This window comes from Bos taurus, chromosome X (assembly GCF_002263795.3).
Source record: "Bos taurus isolate L1 Dominette 01449 registration number 42190680 breed Hereford chromosome X, ARS-UCD2.0, whole genome shotgun sequence".
Classification (NCBI taxonomy): domain Eukaryota; kingdom Metazoa; phylum Chordata; class Mammalia; order Artiodactyla; family Bovidae; genus Bos; species Bos taurus.
In genome coordinates, this window is record NC_037357.1 from 136478501 (window position 1) to 136492474 (window position 13974).

Sequence of the window (13974 nt, forward strand, 5' to 3'; positions counted from 1 at the left end):
TTTGACTCCTCATGGGTTTACTGTTCCAGGTGTTTGGTTTCTGGACATGGGCAGGGGGTGGACTGAATGATGCAAGGAGAATATTTGCTCTAGACAGATGCTGTCATGCCTTCTGCGCTCCCCGTGTCTTTGTCTGCCCTGACCTTGTGTTTTTTCTTGAGTGGTTTGCCTCTGGGATGTCTCCCAGCCTCCTGCCCTAGGGAAGGAAATTTTTTTCCTTTTGTCGGGAGCCGCATTGTCCAGCTGACTGGGAAGACATGCCTTTTCACCCCCTTGCTTGCGCTTTATGAATCGGAGTAATTCTTGAACCTTCCAAGGGAATGATATCAGGGGCCCTTAGCATTTGAAGGTAGCAATCATTAGTGACCCATCTACGGCAGGGTAGACCAGTTGTCTCATTCGCTGCTTTCCACTTCTCCAGTAGTTCAGTTGGTAAAGAGTCCATCTGCAATGCAGGCTGTCCCAGTTTGACCCCTGGGTCGGGAAGATCTCCTGGAGAAGGGAGAGGCTACCCACTCCAGTTTTCTTGGGCTTCCCTGATGGCCCAGCTGGTAAAGAATCCCAGTGCAATGCGGGAGACCTGGGTTCGATCCCTGGGTTTGGAAAATCCCCTGGAGAAGGGATAGGCTACCCACTCCAGTATTCTGGCCTGGAGAATTCCATGGACTGTATGGTCCGTGGGGTCGCAAAGAGTCGGACGCGACTGAGCCAGTTTCACTTTCACTGTGAGGCAGACAGGCTGTTGTTTGTTGCTTTCGAATTGACCTTTTTGCTACTTGGCTCATTTTATATTTAGTTTCGGTTGGTAAAGAGATTAATGAAAACCCGATAACCACACTGGTTAAGTAGCATTGTACATATAATAGTTTAAAAGCTTTTATCCCAACAGTCTAAGCACAGAGCGTTTTTACCATATTAATTGGTAACAATGTTTTTATTTTATGAAACATGTTTATAAGATGGCGTTAAAGAAAAAAAAGGAAAACAAGCTGAATGTTTTCATTAGACTCAACAGACACCGAATTGCATTTCAGTGAAGGCAGTCAGAACAAGTATAACCTACCAGAAAGGAAAATAAGAGCAGACAAGGTACCCTCTGCTTGTGAAAGTCTGCATGTAGCCATTAGGCACAGAGAATTTGTTACCTTCACAGCCTTCTGTTATCTCATACCATAACATCAGATGACTTTTTGCTTTGGTGGTGCCTCTTACATGTATTTTTTTTGGAACCGCCTTTTCTCGGCCTTCTTTTCTTTCTTTTTTTTTTTTTTAAATTGAAGTATAATTGATTTATAATGTTTTGTTAGTTTCAGATGTACAGCGAAGTAATTCAGTTATGCTTACATACGTTATCTATGTTTTTTCCAAATTCTCTTCCCTTACAGGTTAATATAAAAGATTGAGTAGAATGACCTCTGCTTTACAGTAGGTCCTTGCTGGTTATCTATTTTATATATAGTAGTGTGTATATTTGGAGAAGGCAACGGCAACCCACTCCAGTATTCTTGCTTGGAAAATCCCATGGGCGGAGGAGCCTGATGGGCAGTCCATGGGGTCGCTAAGGGTCGGACGCGACTGAGCGACTTCACTTTCACTTTTCACTTTCCTGCATTGGAGAAGGAAATGGCAACCCACTCCAGTGTTCTTGCCTGGAGAATCCCAGGGACGGGGGAGCCTGGTGGGCTGCCGTCTATGGGGTCGCACAGAGTCGGACACGACTGAAGCGACTTAGCAGCAGCAGCAGCAACAGCAGTGTGTATGTTTTAATCCCAAGCTCCTAATTTATACCCCACCATTCCGTTTGGTGACCATAAGTTTTGTTTTTCATGTCTGAGACTCTATTTCTGTTTTGCATATTAGCTCATTTGTATAATGTTTTGGATTCCACATGTAAGTGATACCACGTGACGTTAATTTTTCTCCTGTGTGACTCATTTCACGGAGTATGGTAATCTCTAGGTAATCTCTAGGTCATGTTACTGCAAAATGTTGTTTTACAGCTGAGTTCTGTTCCACTGTACATATGTAAAAAGCATCTCATTATCCGTTCTTCTCTTGATGGGCATGTAGGTTGTCTTTGCTGATGTTGTAAATAGTGCAGCTGTGAACATCGGGGTGAATGTATCTTTTCCAGTTATAGCTTTCTCTGGACGTCTGCCCAGGAGTGGGACTGCTGGATCATGGGTTAGCTCTGTTTTTCGTTTTTTTAAGGGACCTCCACACTCAGAGTCCCTGGTGGCTCAGAGGTTAAAGCGTCTGCCTGGAATGCGGGAGGCCCGGGTTCGATCCCTGGGTCGGGAAGATCCCCTGGAGAAGGAAAATGGCAATCCACTCCAGTACTCTTGCCTGGAGAATCCCATGGAGGGAGGAGCCCGGTAGGCTACAGTCCATGGGGTCGCAAAGAGTCAGACACGACTGAGCGACTTCACTTCACTTCCATAATGTTATCCACAGAAGCTGTAGCAGCTTACGTTCCTGCCAAGTGTAGGAGGAGGCTTCTTAGGAAGTGATAACCTTAAAAGTGATGTAGGTCTCTGTGTCGCTGACCGTGGACTGTGGTTTCCAGGCAACCCATATAGATCCGGTAGTCTTAACCTAATTATAAACATGTGGATCTTATCTGTAGACAAATGAGTAGTCAGTAGCCGGGGAGAGAAGGATTAATGACAAGTCTCAGGTTTGAAATGCTGGCCCGAGACCTTCCCATCTTTCCATCTATTGCACAATCACTTTTCTCTGTCTGTGAAATTGGAAACGTCCAGACAATTGCTTATCAGATCCTGACTGTTACATTAAATACTATAATCTTGTCTCAGCCAGGTCACTTCGTTTTCTAAAGAAAGGTACATGGTTGTTATTTTCCTGGGAAAAGCGTCCAGGCTAAATACATTCTTCCCAAATAATAGAAAGCCTGCTTTCAGTATTTATGACCCGAATGGCTGTCAGTAAACAGGCCAGTCCCTTGAGGATATGTTTAGACTGGAAAAGAAAGATGCTCCGTTTTATTTATTTTTATCGAAGCATAGTTGATTCACCCTGGTAGTTTGAGGTGTACAACGTAGCAATTTGGTATCATTTATATATTATACACCCTGCAGAGTTGTCACAGTGTTACTGACTGGATTCCCTGTGCTGTGTGTTACAATTCCGTGACTGTTTTACATCTGATTTTCTGCCTCTTAATCTGAATTTCAAATTTCCAGTTAGTTCTAGAAATCTGACTCCATGAACCTTTCATATATATCACCTTTTTCTGTCGAGATGAAGATAATTTTGCATCGTTGGATCTAGATACTCTCAGCTAAGCCCCACGGATCTTGGGGAAACTCCTCCCCGCCAACCTTTATGGCACTTGAGTGACTACATGAGAATGTATTTTCCATGGAAGGGTATAACTCCTTGGAGAAGGCTGTGACCCAGAAAAGAAGAAGCATCTCTGACTTAGATTCTGAATGTCAGGACCACTCACTTGAAACCAAAGCATCTCTTCTTAGTATCTATGAGAGGGAACCATATGGAGCTGACATTTGCTGGGACCTAAAAATGTCAAATACCATCACGTTCCCAGGGCTCATACTATATTTTTCCTACATTTGCATTCTCTCCCTTCTTAAATAGTCGTTTCCTTCAGAAGACAGGGGGATTTCTGTGCCTTACTCAACTCGTGGTAAAGATGGTGACTTGAAAGGGTATGTGTGAGCAAGGTGGATCTTGTTTAAAGTGTCATCTTTACAGTCCAGGGTGAGTTAATGCTACTGTCTGGAAGGCTGGAGTAATAACACCTCTTTGGGTTTTGGTAAGCATTCCTTGAAACCATGAATTGTACAATAAAGAGAATTTCCCTCTCCCCTGGTGTGACTAATATGACATAGACAATGATGTCAGAGGTCTCCTTGCTATTTTTTTTTTTTATTATAGTTGCTTTACAATGTTGTATTCTTCCCTGGTGGCTCAGAGGTTAAAGCGTCTGCCTGCAGTGCAGGAGACCTGGGTTCGATCCCTGGGTCGGGAAGATCCCCTGGAGAAGGAGATGGGAACCCACTCCAGTATTCTTGCCTGGAGAATCCCGTGGACGGAGGAGCCTGGTGGGCTACAGTCCACGCCATCGCAGAGTCGGACACGACTGAGCGACTTCACTTCACTTACAATGTTGTATTAGTTTCTGCTGTACAGCAAAGGGAGTCAGCTGTACGTATAGCTATATCCCCTCTTTTTGTGGCTTCGTCTCCTGTTTTAGCCACCCACAGGTTCTCATTGTGGAACCCAGTAGGCTCTCACTAGTTATCTATCTTATACCTAGTATCAATAATATGTAGGTCCACCTGAATCTCCCTATTTATCCGTCTCCCTTTCCCCTCTTTGTGACCACACATTTGTTCTCTACATTCGTGTCTCTGTTTCTGCTTTGCAAACAAGATTATCTACACAGTTTTTTCTAGATTCCACTCACATGTCTTAATGTAAGATAATTTGTTTTTCTCTGACTTCCTTCACTCTGTGTGACACTCTCTAGGTCCACCCACATCTCTGCAAACGGCATCCTTAATATTGTAGACACATAAATGCAACTCACGTTGACTCTTCGCTACAGGTCAGGTACAATTCAGTGTGTTACGACACTGATTCCCTGCCAAACAGGTGTTTATTTCGTTGCTGTATATGTCTAAGCCTGAAGACAGAGGCATCAGTTTTGTTTTTCTCTTTTAATTAAAATTTTAAACCTTTATTTATTTTGGTAAGTTAATTTATTTATTTTAATGGGAGGCTAATTACTTGGCAATATTGTAGTGGTTTTTGCCATACCTTCACATGAATCAGCCACGGGTGTACGTGTGTCCCCCATCCTGAACTTTATGTATTTTTAACTGACGGATGATTGCCTTACAGTGCTGTGTTCATTTCTACCAAACATCAACACGAATCGGCCACAGATTGACCCCTGTCCCCTCCCACCTGAACCTCCTTCCCACCTCCCGCCCACTCGTTTGTTATGGAACCCCAGGTTGAGTTCCCTGAGTCATACAGCAAATGCCCATTGGCTGTGCATTTTAAACTCCCTGAGTCATTCCCGTTGGCTCTCTGTTTTAAAGATGGCAATGTACGGTTCCATGTTCCTCTCTTCATACCTCCATACCCTCTCCTTTCCCAGCTCCCAGCCATGTCCATCTGTCTCTTCTCTATGTCTGCATTGCCATTGCTGTGACAGAGTTTATCTTTAGCTACAACGGCTTCCATGTTCTCATGGGGGAAGATGAACCTGATCCATTAGACTCAGGAGTATAAAGCGGTACAGGTGGTCATAAGGGACTCTTGTGATTATTAAGGCAGGATGGAGGTTGTCAGGACTTGAGGTTGGAGTTAGATTAAATCAGGAGATTTTGGGTGGGCACTGTTGCTAGCATTTGATCTGGGACTTCCCTCGTGGTCCACTATCTTAAGATGCTGCATCCCCAGGTTCAATACCTGGTCAGGGAACCAGATGCCACATGCTGAAACTAAAGGTCAGACGTGCTCCGGCTAACACTTGGCTGCTACTGTTGTTCAGTCGCTCAGCTCAGTTGTGTCCAACTCTTTGCAGCCTCGTGGACTGCAGCATGCCAGGCTTCCCTGTCCTTCACCGTCTCCCAGAGTTTGCTCGAACTCTTGTCCATCAAGTCGGTGATGCCATCTAACCATCTCATCCTCTGTAGCCCCCTTCTCCTCCTGCCTTCGATCTTTCCCAGCTTCAGGGTCTTTTCCAATGAGTCAGTTCTTTGCATCAGGTGGCCAAAATATTGGAGCTTCAGCATCAGTCCTTCCAATGACTGTTCATGGTTGATCTCCTTTAGGATGGACTGGTTGGATCTCCTTGCAGTCCAAGGGACTCTAAAGGATCTTCTCCAGCACCATAATTGGAAAGCAAGCATCCATTCTCCAGCACTCAGTGTTTTTTAGGGTCCAACTCTCACATCCATACATGACGACTGGAAAAATCATGGTTAAACCATAAAATCAAGTAGACAACAAAAAGCAACCTGATGTGACTTTTCGTAGCAGGGTCAGGAGATGATGTTATTCATTGACTGCAGTTTATAGATATGGAAATGGAAAATTAGGGCTACGAGAGAACTTAGCAGTCTTCAGATAAGGACTAGGGTAAAAGCCTTTATCACTAAACTCTCTAGCAGCTGTGCACATACTCTTAGCCTCATTCCAGCAACCAGAGTATAAGACCAGGGCTCATCTCAGATCTATTTATGATGGTATGTCCACCATTTAGTCACCTCATTCAGCTGCCTCCAAAGCGTTAGTCAGGGAGCCACAGGACAACACTTCTGAGTGGTTTCAGTGTAATTGAAAAGTCCTCCACCCTGTACTTGTAGCTTGTGATTAATTAGAAAATGGTGCATTTCATCTCAGAGGCTGGGCTCATCGGATTATGTGGTAGACATTGGGGATGATCCATTGCCGGGAGCATATAATTAGAGTCTCTGTGAGCGTATAATTAGAGTCGCTATGCTGAGTTGCCATGGAAACAACCCTGTCCCTTCATCTCCCATCACAGCAAGCTTGCCAGGGGATGGACATACTCAGTAGTGAGATATTAGAAGTAACAGAAGATCAGAAGTTGGTGGAGAAGGACCAGTGGAGTACCTCATAAACACAGGTTCTTGGGAGCAGGTTAAATGAGCCCTGTGGAGCCCATCCACTGATTAAACCAACCAACCCAATGAAAAAAAAGGAGGGGAGGGACAGAAGATCTAAACAGACATTTCTCCAAAGAAGCCTTACAGAGGGCTAATAAACACATGAGAAGGTGCTCAGCATCACTCACTCTTAGAGAGATGCAAATCAGAACCGCAATGAGGTATCACCTCACACCAGTCACGATCGCCATCATCACAAAGTCTGCAAACAGACTGGAGAGGGTGTGGAGAAAACTGACCCTCCTACACTATTGGTGGGAATGTAAGTTTGGTACAGCAGCCATGGAGAACAGTATGGAGATTGCTTATGGAAACTAGAAATAAAAGTACCATATGACCCAGCAACCCTACCACCGGGCATATCCTCTGAGAAAAACGTAGCTGGAAAAGACACATGGACTCCACTGTTGACTGCAGCACTGTTTATAATATCCCGGACTTTGAAGCAACCTAGATGTCCAGCAACAGAGGGATGGATAAGAGAGCGATGCTACATATATACATTCAAATACTGCTCAGCTATAAAAAAGGATGAAATGATACCATCTGCCTCAACATGGATGGACCTAGAGATGACCATACTAAGTGAAGTAAGCCAGACAGAGGAAGACAGATACCATAAGAAATCACTTATATGGTTTTCTATGTAGAGGATCATGTCATCTGCAAATAGTGAGAGTTTTACTTCTTCTTTTCCAATTTGGATTCCTTTTATTTCTTTTTCTGCTCTGATTGCTGTGGCCAAAACTTCCAAAACTATGTTGAATAGTAATGGTGAAAGTGGGCACCCTTGTCTTGTTCCTGACTTTAGAGGAAATGCTTTCAATTTTTCACCATTGAGGATAATGTTTGCTGTGGGTTTGTCATATATAGCTTTTATCATGTTGAGGTATGTTCCTTCTATTCCTGCTTTCTGGAGAGTTTTTATCATAAATGGATCTTGAATTTTGTCAAAGGCTTTCTCTGCATCTATTGAGATAATCATATGGTTTCTATTTTTCAATTTGTTAATGTGGTGTATTACATTGATTGATTTGCGGATATTGAAGAATCCTTGCATCCCTGGGATAAAGCCCACTTGGTCATGGTGTATGATCTTTTTAATGTGTTGTTGGATTCTGATTGCTAGAATTTTGTTAAGGATTTTTGCATCTATGTTCGTCAGTGATATTGGCCTGTAGTTTTCTTTTTTTGTGGGATCTTTGTCAGATTTTGGTACTAGGGTGATGGTGGCCTCATAGAATGAGTTTGGAAGTTTACCTTCCTCTGCAATTTTCTGGAAGAGTTTGAGTAGAATAGGTGTTAGCTCTTCTCTAAATTTTTGGTAGAATTCAGCTGTGAAGCCGTCTGGACCTGGGCTTTTGTTTGCTGAAAGATTTTTGATTACATTTTCAATTTCCATGCTTGTGATGGGTCTGTTAAGTTTTTCTATTTCTTCCTGGTCCAGTTTTGGAAAGTTGTACTTTTCTAAGAATTTGTCCATTTCTTCCACGTTGTCCATTTTATTGGCATATAATTGTTGATAGTAGTCTCTTATGATCCTTTGTATTTCTGTGTTGTCTGTTGTGATCTCTCCATTTTCGTTTCTGATTTTATTGATTTGATTTTTCTCCCTTTGTTTCTTGATGAGTCTGGCTAATGGTTTGTCAATTTTATTTATCCTTTCAAAGAACCAGCTTTTGGCTTTGTTGATTTTTGCTATGGTCTCTTTTGTTTCTTTTACATTTATTTCTGCCCTAATTTTTAAGATTTCTTTCCTTCTACTAACCCTGGGGTTCTTCACCAGAAAATTACTAGAACTAATCAACGATTATAGTAAAGTTGCAGGATATAAAATCAACACACAGAAATCCCTTGCATTCCTATACACTAATAATGAGAAAACAGAAAGAGAAATTAAGGAAATAATTCCATTCACCATTGCAACGGAAAGAATAAAATACTTAGGAATATATCTACCTAAATAAACTAAAGACCTATATATAGAAAACTATAAAACACTGGTGAAAGAAATCAAAGAGGACACTAATAGATGGAGAAATATACCATGTTCATGGATTGGAAGAATCAATATAGTGAAAATGAGTATACTACCCAAAGCAATTTATAGATTCAATGCAGTCTCTATCAAGCTACCAACGGTATTCTTCACAGAGCTAGAACAAATAATTTCACAATTTGTATGGAAATACAAAAAACCTCGAATAGCCAAAGCTATCTTGAGAAAGAAGAATGGAACTGGAGGAATCAACCTACCTGACTTCAGGCTCTACTACAAAGCCGCAGTTATCAAGACAGTATGGTACTGGCACAAAGACAGAAATATAGATCAATGGAACAAAATAGAAAGCCCAGAGATAAATCCATGCACATATGGACACCTTGTCTTTGACAAAGGAGGCAAGAATATACAATGGATTAAAGACAATCTCTTTAACAAGTGGTGCTGGGAAAACTGGTCAACCACTTGTAAAAGAATGAAACTAGAATACTTTCTAACACCATACACAAAAATAAACTCAAAATGGATTAAAGATCTAAACGTAAGACCAGAAACTATAAAACTCCTAGAGGAGAACATAGACAAAACACTCTCTGACATACATCACAGCAGGATCCTCTATGACCCACCTCCCAGAATATTGGAAATAAAAGCAAAAATAAACAAATGGGACCTAATTAACCTTAAAAGCTTCTGCACATCAAAGGAAACTATTAGCAAGGTGAAAAGACAACCTTCAGAATGGGAGAAAATAATAGCAAATGAAGCGACTGAGACACAACTAATCTCAAAAATATACAAGCAACTCCTACAGCTCAACTCCAGAAAAATAAATGACCCAATCAAAAAATGGGCCAAAGAACTAGATAGACATTTCTCCAAAGAAGAAATATAGATGGCTAACAAACACATGAAAAGATGCTCAACATCACTCATTATCAGAGAAATGCAAATCAAAACCACTATGAGGTACCATTTCACGCCAGTCGGAATGGCTTCAATCCAAAAGTCTACAAGCAGTAAATGCCGGAGAGGGTGTGGAGAAAAAGGAACCCTCTTACACTGTTGGTGGGAATGCAAACTAGTACAGCCACTATGGAGAACGGTGTGGAGATTCCTTTAAAAACTGGAAATAGAACTGCCATACGACCCAGCAATCCCACTGCTGGGCATGCACACCAAGGTAACCAGAATTGAAAGAGACACGTGTACCCCAATGTTCATAGCAGCACTGTTTATAATAGCCAGGACATGGAAGCAACCTAGATGTGCATCAGCAGACGAATGGATAAGAAAGCTGTGGTACATATACACAATGGAGTATTACTCAGCCATTAAAAAGAAAACATTTGAATCAGTTCTAATGAGGTGGATGAAACTGGAGCCTATTATACAGAGTGAAATAAGCCAGAAAGAAAAACACCAATACAGTATACTAACGGATGTATATGAAATTTAGAAAGATGGTAACAATAACCCTGTATACGAGACAGCAAAAGAGACACTGATGTATAGAACAGTCTTTTGGACTCTGTGGGAGAGGGAGAGGGTGGGAAGATTTGGGAGAATGGCATTGAAACATGTATAATATCATGTATGAGACGAGTTGCCAGTCCAGGTTCGATGCATGATACTGGATGCTTGGGGCTAGTGCACTGGGATAACCCAGAGGGATGGTATGGGGAGGGAGGAGGGAGGAGGGTTCAGCATGGGCAACACATGTATACCTGTGGCGGATTCATTTTGATATTTGGCAAAACCAATACAATATTGTAAAGTTTAAAAATAAAATAAAAAAAAAGAAATCACTTATATGCGGAATCTAAAAAAAAAAAAAAATACAAATGAGCTTTTTTATCAAAACACATAGAGACCCACAGACAAGGAAAACAAATTTATGGTTCACAAAAGGGAAGCAGTGATGAAAGTGAAAGTGTCAGTCACTGTCGCGTCTGACTCTTTGCCACCCCATGGACTGTAACCCACCAGGCTCCTCTGTCCGTGGGATTCTCTAGGAGGAATACTGGAGAGGGGTGTCATATCTTCCTCCTCCAGGGGATCTTCCTGACCCAGGGATCGAACCCACGTCTCTTATGTCTCCTGAGTTGGCAGGTGGGTTCTTTACCAGTGGTGCTACCTGGGAAGCAGGGATGGCTATATTAAAAGTTTGGGATTAAGAGGTGCAAACTACTGTGTATAGGATCGATAAACACCAAGATCCTACCGTGTAGCTCAGGAAACTATATTCAATATCCTGTTATAAATCATAATGGAAAAAAATGTTAAGAAAAATATGTGTGTGTGCATATAAAACTGAATCACTTTGCTGTATATCAGAAAGTAACAGAGCATCACAAACAACTCCACTTACAGTTTTTCTAAAAAAATGAGTATTGAATAAAAACGGGATTTCGGATTGTAATGAGAACTGTGAAGGAACCCAGAGTAACTCCCCTGTGGTGGGGTTACTTAATATTGCATGATCGAGGAGGGCCTCTCTGAGGATGAGAAATTCAGGCAAAGAACAGATAAAATTGCAACAGAAAGAACAGGGCAGATAGAATCCAGACGGAGATTCTGGGCTACACGTTTGTCTTTTCACCACGTGAACGAGCGTTGCAAGTTTGCTGAAATTTAATAAACTTTAGCGGCAGGAGTTCAGGATCACACTACAGGGAACTCAGCTTTCTCCGTGGCTTGTGGGATTACAAAAGGTGCTGTGCTGGAAATCCCATTTGCACTTTCGAAAGCTGGTGACAGGCTATGACCGAGAACGTCTTATCATTTGCCAAGCCAGGAAAAGTGTACTGAACGTGGCGAAAAGCAGTGTTCTTCTACAAATCCTTGTCTTTTCTGATGTTCAGCTTCTGTATTTGTTTCCATTTTGGTTGAGTCAGTGGGTGGTTGGATGATTAGCTCAATGTTTCTCGTGTAAGAGGAAGGTAAATGAGAGTAAAGGAAAAACAGCCAATTTCTATTTAATGCCAGGAGAAAAAAAAAAAAAGAACGGGACTTCTCTGGTGATCTGGTGGTTAAGACTCAGACCTTCCAGTGCAAGGGATGTGAGTCGCATCTCTGATCAGGGAACTAAGATTCTACACTGAGTTTTTTGTGCAGTGCAGCCAAAAAAAAAAAAAAAACTATTTTAAAGAAGGTAGGTAGGGTGAAACAGCTTGATTGGGAAACATTTTCAAGAGGAAAGAGGTAATCAGTTCACTTCAGTTCAGTCACTCAGTCATGTCCGACTCTTTGCGACCCCATGAATTGCAGCACGCCAGGCCTCCCTGTCCATCACCAACTCCCGGAGTTCACTCAGACTCTCGTCCATCAAGTCGGTGATGCCATCCAGCCATCTCATCCTCTGTCGTCCCCTTCTCCTCCTGCCCCTAATCCCTCCCAGCATCAGGGTCTTTTCCAATGAGCCAGCTCTTCCCATGAGGTGGCCAAAGGATTGGAGTTTCAGCTTCAGCATCAGTCCTTCCAGTGAACACCCAGGACTGATGTCCTTTAGGATGGGCTGGGTGGATCTCCTTGCAGTCCAAGGGACTCTCAAGAGTCTTCTCCAACACTAACAGTTCAAAAGCATCAATTCTTCGGCACTCAGCCTTCTTCACAGTGCAACTCTCACATCCATACATGACCACAGGAAAAACCATAGCCTTGACTAGACGGACCTTTGTTAGCAAAGTAATGTCTTTGCTTTTGAATATGCTATCTAGGTTGGTCATAACTTTCCTTCTGAGGAGTAAGCGTCCTTTAATTTCATGGCTTCAATCTATATTGGTGCCTAAAACTAAAATGTCTGAATGTGATATTAATGCTACAGTGAACTGTGAAATAAGATCATGTAAAACATATATATTTGAACCATGTGATGTAACTTTCTCTCTAGGCTTTAGTTATCAAAATTTGAACATAAACATTTTTAAACGCACACCTGTGCAAACGGCAGGTGGCACATCACTTTTTATATTTAAGAATTACGTGGGAGTGAAAGAAACGGTTTTCAAAATGGTAAGTTTAACAGTATTTAACACAGAATTTTGAAGAAGGAACATATTGGATGTATCCAAATATTTTTTTAGGACTTTGTTCCTTTAGGGTCTGATCACAGGCAGTGCTAAAAATAGTTCCTTTCCCTCTTTTTTTTTTGGGCATTCTTTGGAAATAAATGTTAATTACTGAAAAGAAATAGTGTAAAGAAGCAAAGGAAATTAGCAAAAATGCATTTCCTATCTTTTCGTTTTCCTGTGTCGAGGAAATAGGAAAGACCTGTAGAGTTAGTCTAATTAATTGGTGTTTCCTATCAGTGGAGAAATGATGCCTGTGGTTAAAGGCACACAGCATTTCCAACTGCAGCTTTCTTTAGATCCCATGGGAGAGTGTAGTGAGTGGTCAGCTTTCACGTGGAGTTTGTCCAGGAGTTGGTGAAGACAAGGTCCTCACTCTGACTACACAACACTTGCTGCAGGACAGATGGACCAACCTTGTCTTCTAACAAGAGACAGAGAGATGTGCCAAACTGCGTTGCCTGGAATTCTCCGGGCAACAGTGCTGGAGTGGATTGCCGTTCCCTTCTCCAGAGTATCTTCCCAACCCAGGGATCAAGCCTGCATCTCCTGCAGTGCAGGAAGAGCTTTACAGTCCAAGCTGCCAGGGAAGCCCCATCACACAATGTTATCCTAACAAGTAATGAGAGGTGAGAGATGGCGCCAAACTGCCTATCCTACATACCTAAGGCGTTTGCTTTCCTGAAACTCTGCTGGACAATCAGGATCACCTTGATGCTGGGAAAGATTGAGGGCAGGAGGAGAAAGGGATGACAGACGTTAAGATGGTTGGATGGCATCACTGACGGGATGGGCATGAGAAAACTTCCGGGACATAGGGAAGGACATGGCACAACACACGGGGTTGCAAAGAGTTGGACACGACAGAGCAACCGAACACCACCAGTTCAAGCTCACCAAAGAGAGCTCTTGTCAAAGTCTGCTAGTTGCTCAGTTGTGTCCGACTTTTTGTGACCCCGTGGACTGCAGCCCGCCAGGCTTTTCTGTCCACGGAATTCTCCAGGCAGCAATGCTGGAGTGGATTGCCATTCCCTTCTCCAGAGTTATCTTCCCAACCCAGGGATCAAGCCTGCGTCTCCTGCTCTGCAGGAGGAGCTTTTTGGTCCAAGCTGCCAGGGAAGCCCTGTCACACAATATTATCCTAACAATTAACTTCCTCTCCAACATCTCTTCCCTACTTGGGATAATCTTGAGTTCTTTCTCAGGAATCACTTTT

At 42.4% G+C, this 13974-nt stretch overlaps 1 protein-coding gene across 2 annotated transcripts in view; it reads left to right on the forward strand.

Moving 5' to 3' along the window:
* LOC100300059 (neuroligin 4 X-linked) overlaps positions 1-13974 on the forward strand; it is a 391198-nt gene that overhangs the window by 172586 nt on the left and 204638 nt on the right. The window lies entirely within an intron of this gene.